The 21,142-nt window shown below is 33.7% G+C and overlaps 1 protein-coding gene across 2 annotated transcripts in view; it reads right to left on the reverse strand.

The window, feature by feature from the left end:
* The window catches only part of FAM189A1 (family with sequence similarity 189 member A1), a 551,389-nt gene that overhangs the window by 442,375 nt on the left and 87,872 nt on the right, over positions 1 to 21,142 (reverse strand). The gene's annotated exons all lie outside the window — the stretch shown is intronic.

Raw genomic sequence — 21,142 nt, forward strand, 5'->3', positions numbered from 1 at the left:
GTCTGTCTTGGGATATGAGAGTGTGCAGGGACAGTCTATCTTCCCTTTCACAGGAGTCAAAGAGCACAGCCCATAGCAGTCTTAAAGTTATATAGGGTGGACAGCAGGCTCAGCCCCTTCTCTGGGATCCCTGTCAATTCCCCTTAATTTATAAACTTGCCAGGTTTCTTGAAACCATTCTGTGGGTAATGCCAACAGCTCTTTAGGTTATATATTCTGAAACAAAGAATGGGTTTGTTGAGAATTTACAAGTTTGTTTATTGTATAGAAGTGATTTCTAATGATTTATCTTTATACCAGGATGAGTTTAAACTCAAGAAAAAGAAGAAAAAAAAATGAAAGATATTATATGAAATCTCTTAGGTGTGTAAATCCTAGTAAGCTTTTGTTGCTCATTGCCATACTATAAGACTAAAAATAACTGTGTTTAGTTCTAAGTTGTTACTAGCAAAATGTTATTTAAAATAAATCTCTTTGGACTATAATTGATACCATTTTGAGTTTAGAATTCATTTTAAGTTGTCTGATAGATCATTAAACCATTATTTGAGAGAAATGCTACAAACTACTCAGAGGGATGTAATTCTGAACTGTTATAGGTAGAGATCTATATGTGGGCAAAAGCTGGAAGAACAATCTTTGGCTTAATTTAAGATGGGAACCTACTAGCTCGATTTTCTATTGTGTTCCTTTGAATAGGAATGCTTCTTATTGTGAGGTGTAATTGTTACTGCATGATTGACTTCAAGTAAGAGTAACAGTTGATAGATAAACATAGCTAAGGATTCTTTATGCTGCTACACATGTACTCTTAGATTTGGGCCTGAAGGACAAGCTGTTATAAACAAGTCCCTGCTTTTTTTCTCGCAGCAAATTTCTAGTAAGTGCTCAATAGAAGACATGAGCACAATACATGTATGTGAAATCTTACTGTTTTCAGTATAAATGTGTAATCATTTCATATGCTAAACAACTAGATAAATGAGTATATAACCTAGTCATCTATTACTGGACTATGCATTACTGGATATATATGTCTGTTTGAAATAAGATCTTTAAGTGTTTCAAAATTATGTAAGAATAATTGGATATCAATACTGTTCTTTGTGGAGCCTATTATTCTATTGATTATTAAAACTAAATCAGAAATATTTTTAGAGAAGATTTAGAGAATTTAGACTTAGAGAAGAGCATTTTACTGCAGTTTTCTTAGAGGAATATAACTTATAGAATATTTTGTGTGCAAGTTTATTACTAGTGTGGAAATAACATCGTTTTGTAGTGTGTATCCTGTAGTACCTACATGTTTTCAACCTCTTATAAGTAAATTCATTTGTGTAACCATTGAATATAAAGATGAAAAGCTTCTACTTGCAAGAATATTGTTACTTATGGTTTCATGTATAAGAATGAATCTTCATAAACATCTTATCATCCTAAAGGAAATTAAATCAGAGTAGAAAATTTTGAGAAAGAAACAAGATCAGCAATCCTGAGGCAGAGCCAGGATGGCAGTGTAAATGCATGGACTTTCCCAAAACATGTCCAAATAACTTTAAATAATGACTTAAACAAATTCTAGAGCAACAGCAGAACACACAAACATATAAAATGAAACAATTTTCCAGCGTGGGACAACTTGGAAAGTTGGCAGGAAAGGCAATATAACCTGGTCCCCATACAAGGCTCATCTAGCAGAAATTAAAAAGGATCTTAAAAGAGAGCCAGAATAAAAATGAGCAAAGGAAATGAAAACTTTGGAAAAGGGTTTGGAAAAGGCATATAACTCATTAAAAGATAGATTTGATAAAATGGAAAAATAAAACAACTTCCAGAAAAACAGAATTTGTGAAACAGAAAAAGAAAATAAGTCCTTAAGAAAGAGAACTTATGAAATGGAAAAAAATTCCATAGAACAAAATAATTCATTTAAAACTTCAATTTGACAAATACAAAAAGAAGTAAAAAAAAAGTAAATGAAGAAAATAATTCACTAAAATTCACAATTAAAGAAATGAAAATGAATGACTCAATAAGACAACAAGAATCAGTCAAGCAAAACCAAAAAATGAAAAAATAGAAAAAATGTAAAATACCTAATTGGGAAAACAACAGACCTGGAAAATAGATCTAGGAAAAACAATCTAAGCATTATTGGATTCCCTGAAATTCATAATGAAAAAAAAAGCATATTTTTTTTCAGGAAATCATCAAAGAGAACTGCCTGGATGTCACAGAATCAAAAGGTAAAATGACCATTGAAAGAATTCACTGAACAAAATAAAAACCCCAAGGAATATCATGGCTAAATTTCAGAATTATGGAACCAAAGGAAAAAATATTACAAGCAGCCAGAAAGAAACAATGCAAATACAAAGCAGCCACAATAAGGATTACTCAGGACCTAGGAGCTTCCACTTTAAAGGATCCAAAGGCCTGGAATCTGACATCCAAAAGGCTAAGGAACTTGGAATGCAGCCAAAAATAAATTACCCTGCTAAACTAAGTATTTTCTTTCAGGGAAAAAGATGGACATTCAATGACACTGGTGAATTCCATGTTTTGATGAAAAGACCAGAACTAAACAAAAAATTTGACCTCTACATACAGAACTCAAGAGAAGCATAAAAAGGTAAAAAGAAAAAAAAATCTTGAGAACTATTTTTGTTATGGACATATATAGAGAATACATGTGTAATTTGATTTTACTGTTATAATATAATGACGAAATTAGAGGTGGAAAGGGAATTGTTACAGAAAAAAGGGGGAAAGTGGAGGTAAAATGAGGGAAAATACTTCTCAGGAAGAGGCAAAGAAAACATTATAATTGAAGGAAAGAAGGGAGGGTGATGAATATTGTGTGAATTTTAATCTTATCAGATTTGGCCCAAAGAAAGAATATTAGATATATTTGTTTTCACTGAGAAACATCTCTCATCTTATAGAAAAATGGGAGGGGAAGAGGGAAAAGGAGTAGGCAAAATAGAAGGGAAAAGAAAAATAGTAGAGGAAAGATATAAGAAAGGGGAAGGGTCTCTAAAAGGAGAGGACTGCTTGAGGCAAGTAATGTTCATAAGTAAAATACTGGGGAGGAGGAAAAGGGGAAAAGGAAAGAGAAAAGTATAATTTGGGGTTAATAAGATGACAGGAAATACAGAATTAGTAGTTTCAACTGTAAATGTGAATGGGGTAAACTCTCCCATAAAACATAAGTGTATAGCAGACTGGATTAAAAGCCAGAACAAGAAACACATTTAAAGCAGAGTGATACATACAGAGTAAAGGTAAAAAGGCTGGAGCAGAATCTATTATGCTTCAGGCGAAGTAAAAAAAGGCAAGAGTAGCCATCCTGATCATAGATCAAGCAAAAGCCAAAATTGATCGGATTAAAAGAGATAAGGAAAGAAACTATATCTTGCTAAAGGGTACCATAGATAATGAAGCAATATCAATATTAAACATATATGCACCAAGTAATGTGACATCTAAATTTCTAAAGGAGAAGTTTAGAGAGTTGCAAGAAGAAATAAAGAGCAAAACTATAATAGTGAGAGATCTCAACCTTGCTCTCTCAGAACTAGATAAATCAAACCACAAAATAAACGAGAAGTTAAAAAGGTAAATAGAATAGTAGAAAAGCTAGATATGATAGATCTTTGGAGAAAATTAAATGGAGACACAAAGGAATACACTTTCTTCTCAACAGTTCATGGAACCTAATAAAAATTGACCATATATCAGGACATAAAGACCTCAAAATCAAATACAAAAAAGGCAGAAATAGTAAATGCTCTGTTTTCAGATCACAATGCAATAAAAATTACATTCAATAAAAGTCCAGGGGAAAATAGACCAGAAAGTATTTGGAAAATAAATAATTTCATCCTAAAGAATAAATGTGTAAAACAGCAAATCACAGACACAATCAATAATTTCATCCAAAAGAATAACAATAATGAGACAACATACCAAAATTTGTGGGATGCAGCCAAAGCAGTAATAAAGGAAAGTTTATATCTCTAGAGGCTTACTTGCCTAAAATAAAGAAAGAAAAGATCAATGAATTGGGCTTGCAACTAAAAAAGCTAGAAAAGGAAATTTTTAACTTAATATAATCAAAATTATCTATTTCATGATCAATAATGATCTCCAGTTCTTTGGTTACAAATTCCTTCCTCCTCCATAAATCTGAGAGGTAAACTATCCTATGTTCTTCTAACTTGTTTATAGTATCATTTTTTTATGTCTAGATCCATTTCAACCTTATGTTGGTATATGGTGTTATATGTGGATCTGTAACTACTTTGTGCCATACTAGTTTCCAATTTTCTCAGCAGTTTTTTTCAAATAGTGAATTCTTATTCCAAAAGTTAGGGCTTTTTGATTTGTCAAATGTTACACTGTTATAGTCAATGGCTATTTTTTCCTGTGAGCCTAACCTATTCCACTGATCAACTATCTATTTCTTAGCCAGTACTAAATGGTTTTGATGACCACTGCTTCATAATATAGTTTTAGGATCTGGTACAGCTAGACCATTATCATATGATTTTCTCTTCATTAATTCCTTTGAAATTCTTGATCTTTTGTTTTTCCAGATGAATTTTGTTATGATTTTTTCTAGTTCGGTAAAATAGTTTCTTGGGAGTTTGATTGGTGTAGCACTAAATAAAGAAATAAATCTATTGTCATCTTTATTATATTCGCCTGACCTATCCAAGAGCACTTGATATTTTTCCAATTGCTTAGATCTCACTTTATTTGTGTTGAAAGTATTTCATTATTTTGCTCATATAAGTTCCTGACTTTCCTTTGGCAGATAGATTCACAAATATTTTATGTTATTGACAGTTATTTTAAATGGAATTTCTCTTTGTATCTCTTGCTTTTGGATTCTGTTAATGATGTACAAGAATGCTGATGATTTATGTGGATTTATTTTGTAACCTGCAACTTTGCTAAAGTTGTAGATTATTTCTAATAGCTTTTTAATTGATTCTCTGGGGTTCTCTAAGTAAACCATCATATCATCTGCAAAGAATGATAATTTGGTTTCCTTATTACTTACTCTAATTCCTTTCATCTCTTTTTCTTTTCTTATTGCCAAGGCTAGCATTTCTAATACAATATTGAATAGCAATGGTGATAGTGGGCAACCTTGTTTCATATTGGGAATGGTTCTAGTTTATCCCCATTACATCATGATGCTTGCTAATGGTTTTAAATAGATACTACTGACTATTTTAAGGAAAAGTCCATTCATACCTATACTCTCAAGTGTTTTTAATAGGAATGTGTGCTGGATTTTATCAAATGCTTTTTCTGCATTTATTGAGATAATCATATGATTTTTATTAATGTAGTTATTGATAATAGCCAATTATGCTAATAGTTTTCTTAATATTGAACCAGGCCTGCATTCCTAGTATAAATCCTACTTGGTCATGGAATATTATCCAGGGAATGGTTTTCTGAAATCTCTTTGCTAATATTTTGTTTAAGATTTTTGCATCATGAGATGAACCAAATCAGTTCAAATGGAGCAGTAATGAACTGAACCAGCTATGCCCAGCAAAAGAATTCTGGGAGATGACTAAAAACCATTACATTGAATTTCCAATCCCTATATTTTTGCCCACCTGCATTTTGGATTTCCTTCACAGGCTAATTGTACAATATTTCAGAGTCCGATTCTTTTGGTACAGCAAAATAACAGTTTGGTCATGTATACTTATTGTGTATCTAATTTATATTTTAATATATTTTAAAAAAAGATTTTTGCATCACTATTCATTAGAGAGATTGATCTATAATTTTATTTCTCTGTATTTGTCTTACTTGGTTTAGGTATCAGTACCATGTCTATATCATAAAAGGAGTTTGGTAGAAGTCCTTCATTCCCTATTTTTTCAGATAGTTTATACAGTATTGGAGTTCATTGTTCTTTAAATGTTTGGTAGAATTCACACATAAATCCATTTGGTCCTGGGATTTTTTCTTAGAGAATTAATAGCTTATTCTATTTCTTTTTCTAAAATGGGACTATTTAAGTAATTTATTTCCTCTTCTGTTAATCTGGGTAATCTATATTTTTGTAGGTATTCCTCCATTTCACTTAGGTTGTCAAATTTATTGGCATAAAGTTGGGCAAAGTAACTCCTGATAATTGCTCTAGTTTCCTCTTCACTGGTGGATAGTTTTCCTTTTTCATTTTTGAGACTAACAATTTGATTTTTCTCTTTTCTTTTTCTAATCAAATTAACTAAAGGTTTATCTATTTTGTTGGTTTTTTCATAAACCAACTCTTAGCTTTTATTTATTAATTCAATAGTATTTTTCTTTCAATTTTGTTAATCTCTCCTTTTATTTTTAGAATTTAAAGTTTGGTATTTGATCAGGGGGTTAATTTGTTCTTTTTCTAGCTTTTTTAATTGCAAGTCCAATTTATGGATCTTCTCTTTCTCTATTTTATGCAAATAAGCCTCTAAAGATATAAAATTTTCCCTTATTACCACTTTGGCAGTATCCCACAAATTTTGGTATGTTGTCTCATTATTGTCATTCTCTTGGATGAAATTATTGATTGTATCTATGATTTTCTGTGTTACCCATTCATTCTTTAGGATGAGATTATTAAGTTTCCAATTTCTTTTTGGTTTATTTTTCCCTGGCCCTTTACTGAATGTAATTTTTATTGCATTGTGACCTGAAAGCAATGTGCTTACTATTTCTGCCTTTCTGCATTTGATTTTGAGGTCTTTATGTTCTAATATGTGGTCAATTTTTGTATGAGTTCCATGAATTGCAGTTCTCTTTGATGATTTCCTGAAAGATAGTGTTTAGGCTTTTTTATTTGTCATGGATTTCAGGGAGTCCAATAATCCTTAAATTGTCTCTCCTAGATCTATTTTCCAGGTTGGTTGTTTTTCCCATTAGGTATTTTACATTTTTTTCTATTTTTTTTTTCATTTTTTTGGTTTTGCTTGACTAATTCTTGTTGTCTTATTGAGTTATTCATTTCCATTTGTTCAATTCTGAATTTTAGTGTTATTTTCCTTATTTACTTCTTTTTGTATTTGTCCAATTGAATTTTTCAATGAGTTGTTTTGTTCTATGGAATTTTTTTTTCCATTTCACAAATTCTGTTTTTCTGGGAGTTGTTTTCTTTTTCCAGTTTATCAAATTTACCTTTTAATGAGTTATATGCTTTTTCCATATCATTATATCCATTTTGTGTTGCCTTTTCCAAACTCTATTGCAAGGCTTTCATTTCCTTTCCCCAATTTTCTTCTAGCTCTCTTTTAAGATCTTTTTAAAGTTCTTCTAGGACAGCCTTGTGTGATGGGGAATATCACCTTTTGGAGCTTCATCTGGAGACAATCTGCCTTTAGTCTCCTCAGGGTTTGAAATCTGTTCTTTTTAGCCATAAAATCTGCCAATTGTTAAAAGTCCTCTTTACTTTTTTACTCATTTTTTAAAGTAAAGTTAAGTCTGTCTTTAGTGCAGGAGAGGTTTTCCAAGGAACCACAGCTGCCCTGGGTCAGTGCTGATTCACTCCTGGTACTGAGTCTGCCACGTGGAGTCTGCAGTGCTGCTGGAGTCAGCAATGCCCTGGGTCCCTTTGCTGTCTATGCTGTCATTCGTGGTTGGAGTCTGCACCGCCATCTTGAGACTGCATTGCTCTGGAACTCTTGAGCTGTTTATGCTGGCATTTGTGGTCAGCTGTTTGTGCTTTGCTGACTCTCTCCTGTTTCTGATTGAAACATATCTTTTCTGGTCTGTTTCCTCCTGTAAATTCTCTGCCCTGGGACTCTGAGCTGTCTGTGCTAGCATTTGTACTGGTTCCCCTGGCTGCCTTCCTCCTGTTTCCAATTGAAACAGACCTTTTTTTTTTTTTTACAATCATTGAAATTATCTTCTGCTGATGATTTGTTGCACTCCCAATATTTATGGGTTCTGCCCATTCAGAGCTAATTCAGAGACTGGATTTCATAATTATTGTGAGGTTGTAAAGAAGATCAGAGAGAAATGTGTGTTATCTCCGCCATCTTGGCTCCACCCCGGAAGTCCTTTTTCTTACTTCTTGAGCTGATTTTTCTTGTGCTTCAAGATAACTGTATAAATATGTATACATATATTGGATTTAACATGTATTTCAATATATTCAACATGTACCTGCCAGCTATGGGAGGGGGTGGGTGAAAGGAGGGGAAAATTTGGAACAAAAGGCTTTGCAAGGGTGAATGTTGGAAAAATCACCCATGCATATGCTTTGTAAATAAAAAGATTTAATAAAAAATAATAATAATAAATAGAAGAAAAAAAATAGATTAACATATTCCAAATTTTCTGCCATCTTTTTTGCAAAAGGCCAGCCACCAAGACTTTTGTGATTTTGATTGAGACTTCTTAATTTTCTTTTTGTATACACATTGTATTTTTCATTAGGACTAGACGTTCTGGATTTTGACTGCATTCAGAACTTTAATGTTTCTGAGAGTTTTCATTAGGGGGTTACTTGTGGGAAATGAATGGTGGTTCACTTATTTTCTTTTTGCCAAGTGATTCTAAGAGATTTGGTCAGCTTTCAATTATGATTTCTTGATTATGATATCTAGACCTGTTTTCTGAAGATTTTCAGGCAATTCAGTAGATTATCCCTCCTTGACTTGTTCCCCAGATCAAGTAATTTAGATGGACTATATATTACATTTGATTCATTTTTTTCAATCATTTCTTTTTGGTTAATATCTCTTATCTCATATAGTCACTACTTTCTGTTTGGCTCAATCTAATTTTCAGGGATATTAATTTTTGGATAGAGATTAGCATGATTTGTTCTAAGCTATTAATTCTCTTGCCATTCTTTCTTCACTAGTCCTGATTTCATTTAACATTATATTTTGTATCTCTTGCTTCATTTCCTCTATGATACTCCTGTAGTCCTTGTGGCCAAGACTTTATTTTCACTGATATTCTACATAGAAGTTTTATAAAGTTACTTTCTTCTTCTGGATTTTACTTCTAAGTTTTCTTTCAGTCTATATTATTTCTTTATTGTATTTAGGATTATGCTTGGATCAGAATCTGCCATGCCTTTCCCTCCAGCATTCATGTTCTTAGATGATATGGGTAGGCCTTAATTAGTCCTGGATGCTGTGGCTAAGACTAGACCCAACCTTCTGGTGGAATTTCTGGATTTGGGCTTCCATCCTTTTCTCCTCTTTGCCTAATCCTAAACCTAGAGATGGCTCAGACTATTGCTATTAGCCTAATAGACACTAACCAAATGTTAATTTTTGTGCTAGTAACAGCCACGTAAAAGCCTATAACTGCTCTGCTTCCAAAGTATTTACCTGTTCTTTCCTTCTCCAATGCTCCTTGCTATCCCTTAAGCAGGACTGCTTGGATACTGAGCCTAGATGTTGATTTGCATCAGCATCCTGCTAACCTTTGAAATGGGCAGCTAATTGGGCCCTGTGCTTCCTGGGCCTGTCCACTTGTCCAAACCTGTTCTTCCTCTGTGATTCAGGTAATGTTTTAGCCCTTCTCCTACCCTATGTTTCTACTGCCTGCACACTAGCTTTTTTGCTCTCCAAGCTTCCATAAGATTCCAACAGTAGTTTTATATAGACCTAAACTATATGGGAGATTTTATACTCTTTCTCTTCGAATATTTTTAACAGTGATGCTCCTGGTATATTTTTAGAGCTTTATTGGGGGCTCCTTTGCATCCTAACATTATCTTTCCACTATCTCCCAAAATTAGATTTTTAAGAAAAGTTCAAAAAAAGCAAAAGAAAGGGCAGATAAAAAATGAATTTAAGAATGTAGTCCTGAAAAAAAGCTTATAACAAATAAGGAAGCCAAGAACAAGAAAAAGAGATTTCTTTTTAAAAGATGCTCAAAAAAAAGGATAGGACCTTTATTTGTGATGATAGGATAATAACTGTCAAGAGAGACAAGGTGGAATTATTTAATTTTAGCGCTGAGCATAGTGTGTAGCATTATGGGAGCTACTATATAACTGACTGATTTCTTACTTTGATTCTCTTTTGTCTATCAAAAACAATATCTTTTGGACATGATAGATGTTCATGAAATGATAGAACAAAAAATGGCTAATAGAGAGCTGACACTCCAGTTAAGAAAGGAAAAGGAAAAAGAGCACCTATTGCTCCTGATGAATTCATGTCACCTGGCCAGATAAATTATATCTTCTGTTACTGAATAAAATGGCAGATTTGATTACTAAACCACTATCAATGATGTCTAAAAGGTAATAGAACCACAAGGTCAGAGATGGGTAAATGTTTTCCATTTTTCCCCAGAAAAGAGAAGAAAATAGTCCAACTATAGCCTAGTGAGCATGACTTCAATTTCTCATTGACAATACTCCATCATGCCTTTTAAATTACTGTCCCACATTCTTAAAAAGCACTCCCATTTTTGTATCCCTCTAAAAATTCCACGCTTCCTTGAAAATCCTACTCCAGGTATACTTTCTACATGAAACTTTTCCTGATCTTTTGATTTGCTCTCTCCTCTTTACCCCCACCCCTTAATTTTTTCTTTTTGGCACTTGATTTTGGGGGGGTACATATATTGTATATACTTGTTTACATAAATGTCTCACCCTTATAGAATTTAAGTTCCTTAAGGAAAGGGATTGTTTCAATTTTATCTTCATATATCCGTAGGAGTTACTTAATAAACATTTTTGTTTGATTGTTATTATCTGGAATTTACAATGTCCATTGTCTTCTGAGTCTTTTCTTTTTAAAAATAAATATTTATTTATTTTAATATTCTTTTCTTTTTCAATTGAGTTCCATAGTTTGTCCCTCCTTCCATTCTCTACTCACAGACAAGCAAAATGATATCAATTATATATGTGAAATAATACAAAATGTATTTCTATATTAGTCATATTGCCAAAAAATGCCTTAGAAATAAGAAAATTATATTTCAGTTTACACTAAGAGTTTTTCAGTTCTCTCTCTCTCTCGAGTTATGGATAGCATTTTTTTCATCATTAATCCTTTGGATCTTGGATCACTACATCAGAGTAACCAAGTCTTTTATTGTTAAGCACTCCCTTTTATCATCCTTCTCAATATCTCTTAACCCCTTTCCCTCTTATTTCAGTATTAGATAAATTTCTGTACTCAACTGAATGTGTGTGTGTGTGTGTGTGTGTGTACACATGCATGTATTCTCTTTTTGAACCAATTCTGATGAGAGGGAAGTTCAATAATTGCTACTCCTCCCATTTTCCCCTCCCCTCTAAAAACTTCTCCTTACAAGCTCACTTATTGTGAGAAAAATGTTCCCATTCTGCCTCTTCCTTCCCATTCCCCTCTCCCATACCTTCTTGCTTACCCCTTCATTTTAAAAAATCAATCCAACATAATTTAACTCACACTTATGTCTTACAGACGTCTATGTAGATGCCATCTAACTGCCCTAATAATGGTAAAAGTATTTAGGAATTATACATGTAATATTTACATATAGAAATGTAAACATTTTAACTTTGTATTGAGTCCCTTATATGTATCTTTCATGTTTACCTTTTTATGCTTCTCTTGATTCTTGTGTTTGAATGTCAAATTTTCTATTCAGCTATGATATTTTCATCAAGAATGCTTGAAAAATATCCATTTCTTCCCCTTAAGGATTATAGTCAGTTTTGCAGGGTAGGTGATTCTTTGTTGTAATAGCTCCTTTGCCTTCCAGAATATCATATTCCAAGATCTCTGCCCTTTACCATGGAAGCTGCTAAATCTTATATGATTCTTCATGGCTTCATGAATTCTTTCTTTATTTGAATTCTTTCTTTATGGCCACTTTCAACATTTTCTCATTGATATGGAAGGTCTAGAATCTGACTATACTATTCCTGGGAGTTTTATTTGAGGATCTCTTTTAGGAGGTGATTGGTGAATTCTTCAATTTATATTCTATTATCTAATTCTAAAATATTGTAGTTTTCCTTGATAATTTCTTAAAATACAATGTCTATCTAGGTTCTTTTTCTGTTCATGGATTTCAGATAATCCAATAATTCTTAAATCTATTTTCCAGATCAGTTTTCTTTTCTTTTATGAGATATTCTTCCTATAAAGTATATCTCTGAGTTATGTTTTTAATTCTTTTGGCCTTTTTATTTTATTGTTTCTTGATGGTTCATGGAGTCATTAGCTTCCACTTATTCCAATTCTGATTTTTAAGGAATTATTTTTTTCAGTGAACTTTTTCCATTCAGCCAATTCTAATTTTTAAGTTCTTTTTTTAAGTGAATTTTTGTAACTCCTTTTCCATTTCATTTCCAAAAGCCTATTCTACTTTTTAAGGAGTTCTTTTCTTTAGTAAATTTTTGTAGCTCCTTTTTCACTTAGCCTACTCTGCTTTTTAAGGAGTTCTTAATTTCATTTTGGTGCCCTTTTTGCCATTAGGCCATTCTGTTTCTTAAGGTATTATTTTCTTTAGTATTTTTGTGTCTTTTATTAAGCTGTTAATTCTCTTTTCATAATTTTCTTACATTACCCTCATTTCTTTTCCCAATTTTTCCTCACCACTCTTATCTATTTAACTGTTCTAGGGATTCTTATTGAGCTTGCAACCCATTAGCATTTTTCTTTGAAGCTTCACTTGTAGCTATTTTCATATTGTTGTCTTCTTTTGAGTTTGTGTCTTTGTCTTTGTCTTCCTTGTCACCGTAATAGCTTTTCATAGTCAAGTTTCTTTGTCTCTCTCTCTCTTTCTCTCTCTCTTTCTCTCTCTCTCTCTTTGTGTGTGTGTGTGTGTGTGTGTGTGTGTGTGATTTGTTCATTTTTCTAATCTGTGTGGTTTGTTCATTTTTCTAATCTATTCTTAACTTTAAACTTTATGCTAAAGTTGGGTCTTACTCATGTGAGGAGTGAAAAGACACTATCCCAAGCTTTAGTCTTTTTCATGCTGCTGTTTTCAAAACTAATAATGATAGTCTACAAGTTTTTAGTGTTTCCAAGGTGGTGTGATCTAGCAAAGATTCCTCTGTAATCTCTTTCTGACATTGTCTGATTCCCTTATTGTCCATGGACTGAGAGTTACCAAAGCTGCCACTAATGCTTTCACTTTTACTTCCAAGGCCCCATTCATGCTACAGCCAAGCGCATCTCAGGATGTTCCCACGTCAATGAACACTCTAATCTCCTAAGCAGTCTTAGGTTGCCCAAAACAAAAACAAACAAACAAAAACAATACTGACCTTTTATTGGTTCTGCCAATCCACAATTTAATTTGAGGAGTTGCTTTAAAGTTGTTTAGAGGGAATGTTGGGAGAGTTTAGCTGGATTGCTACCTCTGATCTACTATCTTGGCTCTACCCTTTGTGATTCTTTTCTTAAAAAAATCATTAAAGTAAGACATCTGTGTAGTCTACAATTTTGTGGCCTAATTCTTTTATTATGGAACCTTATCTTCCAAAACATTTTTACCATCTATACCTATGCCCACTTTTTCACTAAAGTTGCTAAATATCTAGCCGTAAAATGCTTTAATTTGAAAAATCACATTGAATTCTTCATGAAATTGCTCTAAAATTCCATCCTCTATAACAGAGGTAATAGTTCATAAGATAGTGTTTTCACCAATATTTATCATGGACTCTATAATACAGTATGAAACAATGTTTCTTGTCTTTGGAAGCAAAATAAAACAAATTACTCTTCCAATTCCTTTATTCCACTAAATAATTGAAAAGGCAATTTATTATTAAATAATTATTTTATTATTAAATACTCATGATGTGCCACAAATAAGCAAAATAATCCCTGTCTTCAAAGAGCTCACATCCTAATGGAAAAGGAAAATATAAAAGAAGGGGAAGACACATATAGTACCAAGTTTTATAAATATACAGGAAGTATCATAGTGGTCTAATTTTGGCCACCACTCTTAAGATTCATTTCCTTTGAAAGCATATACACCAGTTGATTAATGGGCAATGATATTATATTCCAGATACCAAAAATAATATACATAAATTGTTTGAAAATTGTAATTCTAAGCACCTTTTAATAAGTCTGCCACTACAGATGCAGAAAATAGCCACACAAGACTATAAATTATTTTGTATTTTTCTTCATTTTAGAAGTTACCAAGGTCAAAGGGCTGATTACCAAGTGGTAAGACTACTACTGGTAACAAACTTCTCAACTAAATTATCCTCCAGAAAAAAAGGACAGTTTACTGCTACACTCAGAAGTCTTCCATCATAGTAAGGCAATCTGTAGACAGAACTTTCAAGAACCCAGCTTTGTTTCTGCATTATAATGAAGATATATCTATAAACTATCCAAGCTCATACTCCCAATGAAAACCTTGTAAACTTGAATTTAATCATACATCACAGAATATGCTATGGAAAGAACGTTCATTGTGGGGTTAGACGATTTGGGTTCAATTCCCAGCTCTATCTTTTCTTGTGTAACTCTGAAAACTGATATATTTTTTCTGACCTCAATTTCCTCCTCTGTAAAATAAGGGGATTGAATTAGATGATCTTACATGCTCTTCCAACTCTAAATATCCTCTATCATCCTTTAAAATTTATCAGCAGTATCTTTCCTTCTTGAAGGTTAGAAAATACAGAACAAAAAAAAGTGCTTTTCCAAACATATGGCCAGCACTGAAAATTTTCTTCCTAGTCCTACCACCCACACATAATATGGCATTAGGCAAGTCACTTAAATTTTCAGAATCCAAGTCTGTTCTTTTGTCTCCTAGATAGAAAACTTAACATAATGCATGTTTAAATCCTTTGAAACATATAAGTGTGTCAATTATTACTTAAAGCTTAAAACTTAGTACAAATTTTTTAATATCAAAATAAATTCTTGCTAATACAACTCCATATTCCCACTTAAAATATCCTAAATGTAATAAGTTGGCATGAAATCCTGCCCAAGTAAAACACAAAGAATGTTTTTTGTCTAGTCGTAGTATTAAAATTTGACTGTTTCCTGGCCTCCTCAACAGTCTCGATAAGTCCCAAACAGTGCCTAGAAAATACAAAGAATATTAATTTATATTTACATTTTTGCCTTACTCAGAACTCTGTGAAAAACATTTCACTTTGAAAAAGCCTAAGGAAGAAAATCTCAATGCTGGTTGCCACTGAGAATGAAAGAAAACAAATCCTCAATTGGTTAACATTTATCACATCAGTCACCCTATGATATTTTTTGTAAGGCTCAAATGCAAACTAACTGATACCATGGTTACACTCTTATTTTCTCATGTCAATACAGCACTCTTCCCAAGCTGTTAGCATTTAATCCTATTCACATTAATACCTATCAATGCAATTAGTAGGCAATTAAGAGATATTCAGAGATATTTTAATCATATTTTATAAAAGTGATATTACTAAAATAGAAAGCATACAAAAATGCTCATTTACAAATGTCAAGCCATTAAAAGGCCCCAAAGATGTTTGTGCTTTAGAAATATTTCAAGCTTAGTGAAATGCAGACTATATACATACATATATTTTCTTAAATAACATTCACAGATAAATCATATTATTAAAATGAGGCTTTAGTTTTACATCTTCCACTAACATCTCCCTCCAGCAGCCTGTGGTGGCCAAAATGACTGGAATGTACCTAGCCATTTCCATCTAAAAATTATTTCATTATCCTAAGGAAAGTAAAAAGAAGTGAAAAGAAGTGAAAAGAAGCCAAATACAAAAAAAAGTTAAATTTATGAACATAATCCATATTGAAGTCTTTGTTCTTGAAGATTATTGCTAATACAGTGTGTGAGCTCTGGAAAAAATTCAAGTTTTGACCCAGAGGCAGCTTTAATATTTGTTACCCAAATACAGTAGCCTAGCAAAGGTGGGAAAAAGTTATGACCAAAATGGCCACAGGATAATGATTTTTTTTTTGCCACAATTCAGAAACATTATTAAGGCCATAGAAAAACCGTGGTTTCTGTTAGTACAGAAAGTAGTTACATTGATGAGATAATGAATCTTCAATAAAATGAAATTTTATTTATTTATTTCAGTCATGTCAACTCTAGGTGACCCCATATAGGATTTTATTGGCAAAAAATACTAGAGTAGTTTGCCATTTCCTTCTCCAAATGATTTTAGATATGAGGAAATTGAGGAAACCAAGGTTAAATGACTTGCCAAGGTCACATAGCTAGTGTCTAAGGCCAAATTAGAACTCAAGAAGATGAGTGTTCCTGACTAGGTTTGGCCCTCTCTCTACTGTGCCACCTAATTGCCCAGTGAAGTAGTAGGAATGGAAGAAGGAGGAGGAAAAGGAATAGAGGGGGAGGGGAGGAAAAGGAAGAAGAGGAAAAGAAGGAGGAAGAACATGAGAAGGAAGAAAAGGAGGAGTAAGAGGAAGAGGGAAAGAGGAGGAGGAGAGAGGAAAAAAGATGGAGGAAGAAGGGGATGTGTGTGGAAGAGAAGGGGAGGTGTGTGAGAAGAAGGAGAGGAAGGAGGAGAAGAAAATGAGAAGGAGGAGGAGTAAGAAAAGGAAAAGGAGGGGTAGGAAGAGAAGGAAGGGGGGAGGAAGAAAGAGGGAAGAAGAGGAGAAGGGAAGGAGGAGGAGGAGAAGGGAAGGAAGAGGAAAAAGAGGAGAAGGGTAGAAGATGGGGGAGGAGGAGAAGGAAAGGAAGGGAGGAGGAGAAGGAAGAAGAAGAAGAGGGGAAGAGGGAGAAGAGGAAGAAGAAAGGAAGGAAGGAGAGGAGGAAGAGGAAGAAGAGTAGAGGAAAGGGAGAAGGGGAGAGGAGAAGGAAAGGGAGAAAAGGAAGAGAAAGAGAAGGAAAAGAAGGAGGAGAAGGGAGGAAGGAAGAGGGGTAGCAAGAAAGAGGGAAGATGAAGAAGAGAGGGGAAGAAGGAGGAGGAAGAGAAGGAGGAAGAAGAAGAAAGGAAAAGAGGAGGGGGAGAAGAAGAGGGAAAGGGGGAAAAGAAGGAAAGGAGGAGGAGGAAGAGGAGAAGAGGGAAGAGAAGAGAGGAAAGAGGAAGAAGAGTAGGGAGAGAGGAGGAAGAAGGGAAGGAGGGGAAGGAGGAGAGAGAGAGAAGGCGGAAGGAGGAGGAGCAATTGAATATGAAGGACTATAGTTCAGGAGAGAGGTAAAGTTGATTTTGAAGTAATCTGCATGGAGACGATAGTTGAATTCATGAGAGCTGATAAGGTCCTCAAGAGAGAAACCCTAACACTAGAAGAGTTCTAGCAAAGGTTGGATGGCCATTTGTTAAATAATACACAATATATTCTTATTCAAATGTGGGGTAGAATAAATCATCAGTGAGTTCATATGATTGTAGATTTTGAATTGTAAAGGAATTTAGAGGTCATTGAACCCCTGACTTTACATATGAAGAAACTGAAGCAACAAAAAAAAATGTATTTTACTGAACATCAGAAAGGTGGAGACAAAGATCAGTTGTGAATCATTTCCTTCAATATAATACTCTTTCCTCTACATTACTGAACCTCAGGCTGGTCTTTTTGGGGGTTTTTTTTAATGACTGAACCTATGATGCTGGGACTTTACTATACCAGGAGATGAGTGAACTATGAAGAGATCATATCTGAAGACCTAGCATCCATAGACAGACTTTCTACCAGCAGATGGCAATGTGGTAAGATCACTATAGCAGTTCTACTTGATAAAACATTAATCAGCAAAAAAGCACTAAAATGGGTTTTGCTAAAATTGCTCAAACTCCCAGAGATAGAAAATATATAACAGGATCTCTTATAAATTAAACCTTCCTGAAATTCTGTGACATTAGGGAATGCTAATTTGGGAGCTCTTTACCAGGGAGAACTTTTCATTTTCAGAATACTTTGTTGCAGATTTATTTTTTTAATAAAATTTCTTTTTGTTACTAAAATAAAATACAGCCCCCTGAAGACAGGTGCTTCAAAGTGATGAGGTTTGGCTCTCCTAGATTCCCAGTCAGGGAACCAAATGATGAGATTAGTGGCAGGTTCGGGGTTCAGAGAACCAAATGAAAAGGTTCAGGGTTCCCTAGATTCCTTTAGGATTGGGTGCAGGGCAGGGAGTTGTGGGAACCCCTTCTGGTGGTACAGGAGTCCTTTGTAAAGGAATTTATGAACCCAAAAAGCTAGACTGTAAAAGAAGTTTATTATTGGCATTGGGAAGTTATCCTTTGCTATGCATGAATAGAAAGACTGAATTCCTTGGTGGCAAGATCCCGACAAAGAAGTAAAGTTTCTAACAGAGAAATCCCGATAGAGAGGTATAAAGTATTGTTAGGGAAATAGGTGAGAAAGAGATAAAGAGGGGATAATACTGAAAGAGAATATCATTTCAGCGGGCAGAGGGTTGCTACTATGCCAGATGGAGAGAGGTTCCTTAGCATGGCATGTTAGGTCCTCTGCAAGGACTGAGCACCAAATTGGTTCACTTTATAATAGAAGCCTAGACTAGCAGCTCTTGATGGGGGCTGGGTGCAGTTTGAGGTGATATCAGAAGAGAAAATTTGGAATTGAATGAGTGTCTCTGCGCTAATTTCCAATTCAATAGGGTTGGAATCTCCAGTTCCAGGCTCAACTAGCCCCACCTAGATAACAGAATGAAAACCACTTTATCTTGATTCCCTGTGGTGGGTCTCTCAGGGGAGATCTTAGTGTTCTCCCTCAAAGTCAGAGAGAGAAAAAGAGAATTTGGGGTTCCCCTCATCAAACCATATTCAAGCTTTATGAAGACTACCAATCCAACTAGGGTAGTCTCTTTTGTCACTTTTTTTCTTTTTTAGTTTTGTGTTTTTAGATATGCAGTCTAAAAATTCATGTTTGTCACACAAGTAGTTGTTATATATAAGGGAATTTCTCTTATTGTTGACATTTAGAGAGGGGCCCATCCATACTATGGCTTCAACCTATCTTTCTACATAAAGTCTTGCACAAATTCTGTCTCCTACAGTGGTCAAATTTCTCTTTCTGGGGCTCAAAGAAGAGTCTATCCCATTTAAGAGATTTTTGAAACAAGTGGACTTCCTCACAGTGTCATTTAACAAAGCTAGGAAAACTGACAATGAGGATTTGCGAGAAAAGAGAAGAAAGGATCCAGTAAGGCAGATCAACTGGAAGAATACAGAGTATATTATTCTGTGACTAACAAATAAAAAAAGTGAATAAGAATAGGGAAGGCACAGAAAGAATGTCCTTAAGCATCAATAAAAGGGAAATCAATTCAGTAGTTAATTTACAATGCTCAATTACCCTTCCCACAACATAAAAATACATATTCAAAATGCAGATAGACATAAAAATTGACACTGCAAGATGGAATAGAATTTTAGAGAACAGGGTTTGAATCTGCCACTCTTTAGTAATTAAACATGTAGAGACAAATCAACAAATTTTTTTGATGGAGTAGGTAGCCAGTGCAGTGAAGAGAATACTGGATTTAGAATAAAAAAGAATCATCTTCCTGAATTTAAATCTGGCTTCAGATACTTACTAGCTGTGTAACCTTGGGCAATTTACTTAACACTCTTTACCTCAATTCCTCACCTATAAAATGAAATGGAGAAGGAAATGGCAAATCAATTCATTATCTTTTCCAAGAAAACCCAAAAAGAGTCACAAAGAGTTGGCCACAACTGAAAACAAGTAAACACACATCAGGCACCATACTAAACAGTGGGGATACAAAAAATAGTTAAAAAAAAAAAGTCCCTGCTCTCCAGACATTCAAAAATGTAATGGGAATGTAGCATGAAACAAATGTCTTTTTATTACTCTATTGCCTTATCGTGATGTAGGGTTGACTCTGGATTTACTGGGATAGGTCAATAAAGCACAAACCCTGATAAGCACTACCATCTAGAGAGCTGCAGGTGCCAAAGATATGCATTTCTGTAGATGTTATAACTGGACATAAAAACAGCATCAATCAAGTAATACAGAGAGTATAGGTAGTGGATCTCTGATTTCATCATTACAGAGAATTCCCAGTATAGGAAGCTTTCTACCAATACAGATGAGTACTTTAGCTGTAACCTACAGTCTTGGAAAGACTCCTAGAGTCCTATAGGATTATGATCTGTCCAAGGTCCCATAGCCAATATGTTTGATGCAGAAATGAAACCTAAGTCTTTCTAGTTTTGAAGACAGCTCTCTAGCCATTATATCACACTGCCTCAATATCAATGAAAGCTTGAAAGTTTCAGATCTCTTCACAATTTCATTATTTTAAACCAATTTTACATTGCAAGATCCCTTTGAAATTTAAATGTATTTCTTGCATCAATAAGCTACACTTTTTTTATAAAGTCTTAACAATGATCACAATCCTCAATCAAAAATTCATTTGAGTCTTTAATTTAACCTGACATTAAACTACTCTGAGAGAAAAATTTCCAAAGAAATTTCCTTCCCTATAGAAACTTATAATATTACAGAAACAGTACTTAAAGTTCAACATATACAAGATGAGTAGATTAAATTCATTTAAAATGGAAAGAAAATACTGGTACCATAAGGAGGTCAATGCATTCTAGGGATAAGAAATATAAGTTATATTACTTAATAGTAGAAAAGTTCTTACTGTTAGAATTATTTTAAAATTAGTTTTATTTAAGCAGTGATTGAATTCATGTGTTTGTTATTATACACAATAATTTTGGCACAAGGAGAGAAAATTTCAAGCAGGAAAAATGTTAAAGATCAACTAGTCTAAGCCCCTCCTTATAAAGAAAAAGGCTGTGTAAGATATAAAGAGAATTACTCAAATTTGAAGCAATCAATCCTTCAAAAAAAAAGCATTTAAACATTTACTATGTGCAAGACTCACCTTGTATTAATGACTAGAGATATAAAAAAGGTTTTAAAAAATGGTCAGTACCCTCAAGGAGCTCATATTCTAATGGAGAAAGACAACATGTATTTTGTCTAGATGCATACAAGAAGTGTGTACATATGTGCATATATGTGTATAAAGGGAATAGATAGATTATAGATAAGATTTTTTTTTATTATGCGAACTTTGCTTTGCATCAGTTCATTTAAGTCTTCCTGGGTTTTTCTGAAACCATCTATGTAAATGTGTTAATGGAAACTGAGGTCACAACTAACATTTTTTAATATTATAATTTTTT

The sequence above is a fragment of the Sarcophilus harrisii genome, chromosome 2 (genome assembly GCF_902635505.1).
Source record: "Sarcophilus harrisii chromosome 2, mSarHar1.11, whole genome shotgun sequence".
Taxonomy (NCBI): Eukaryota; Metazoa; Chordata; class Mammalia; order Dasyuromorphia; family Dasyuridae; genus Sarcophilus; species Sarcophilus harrisii.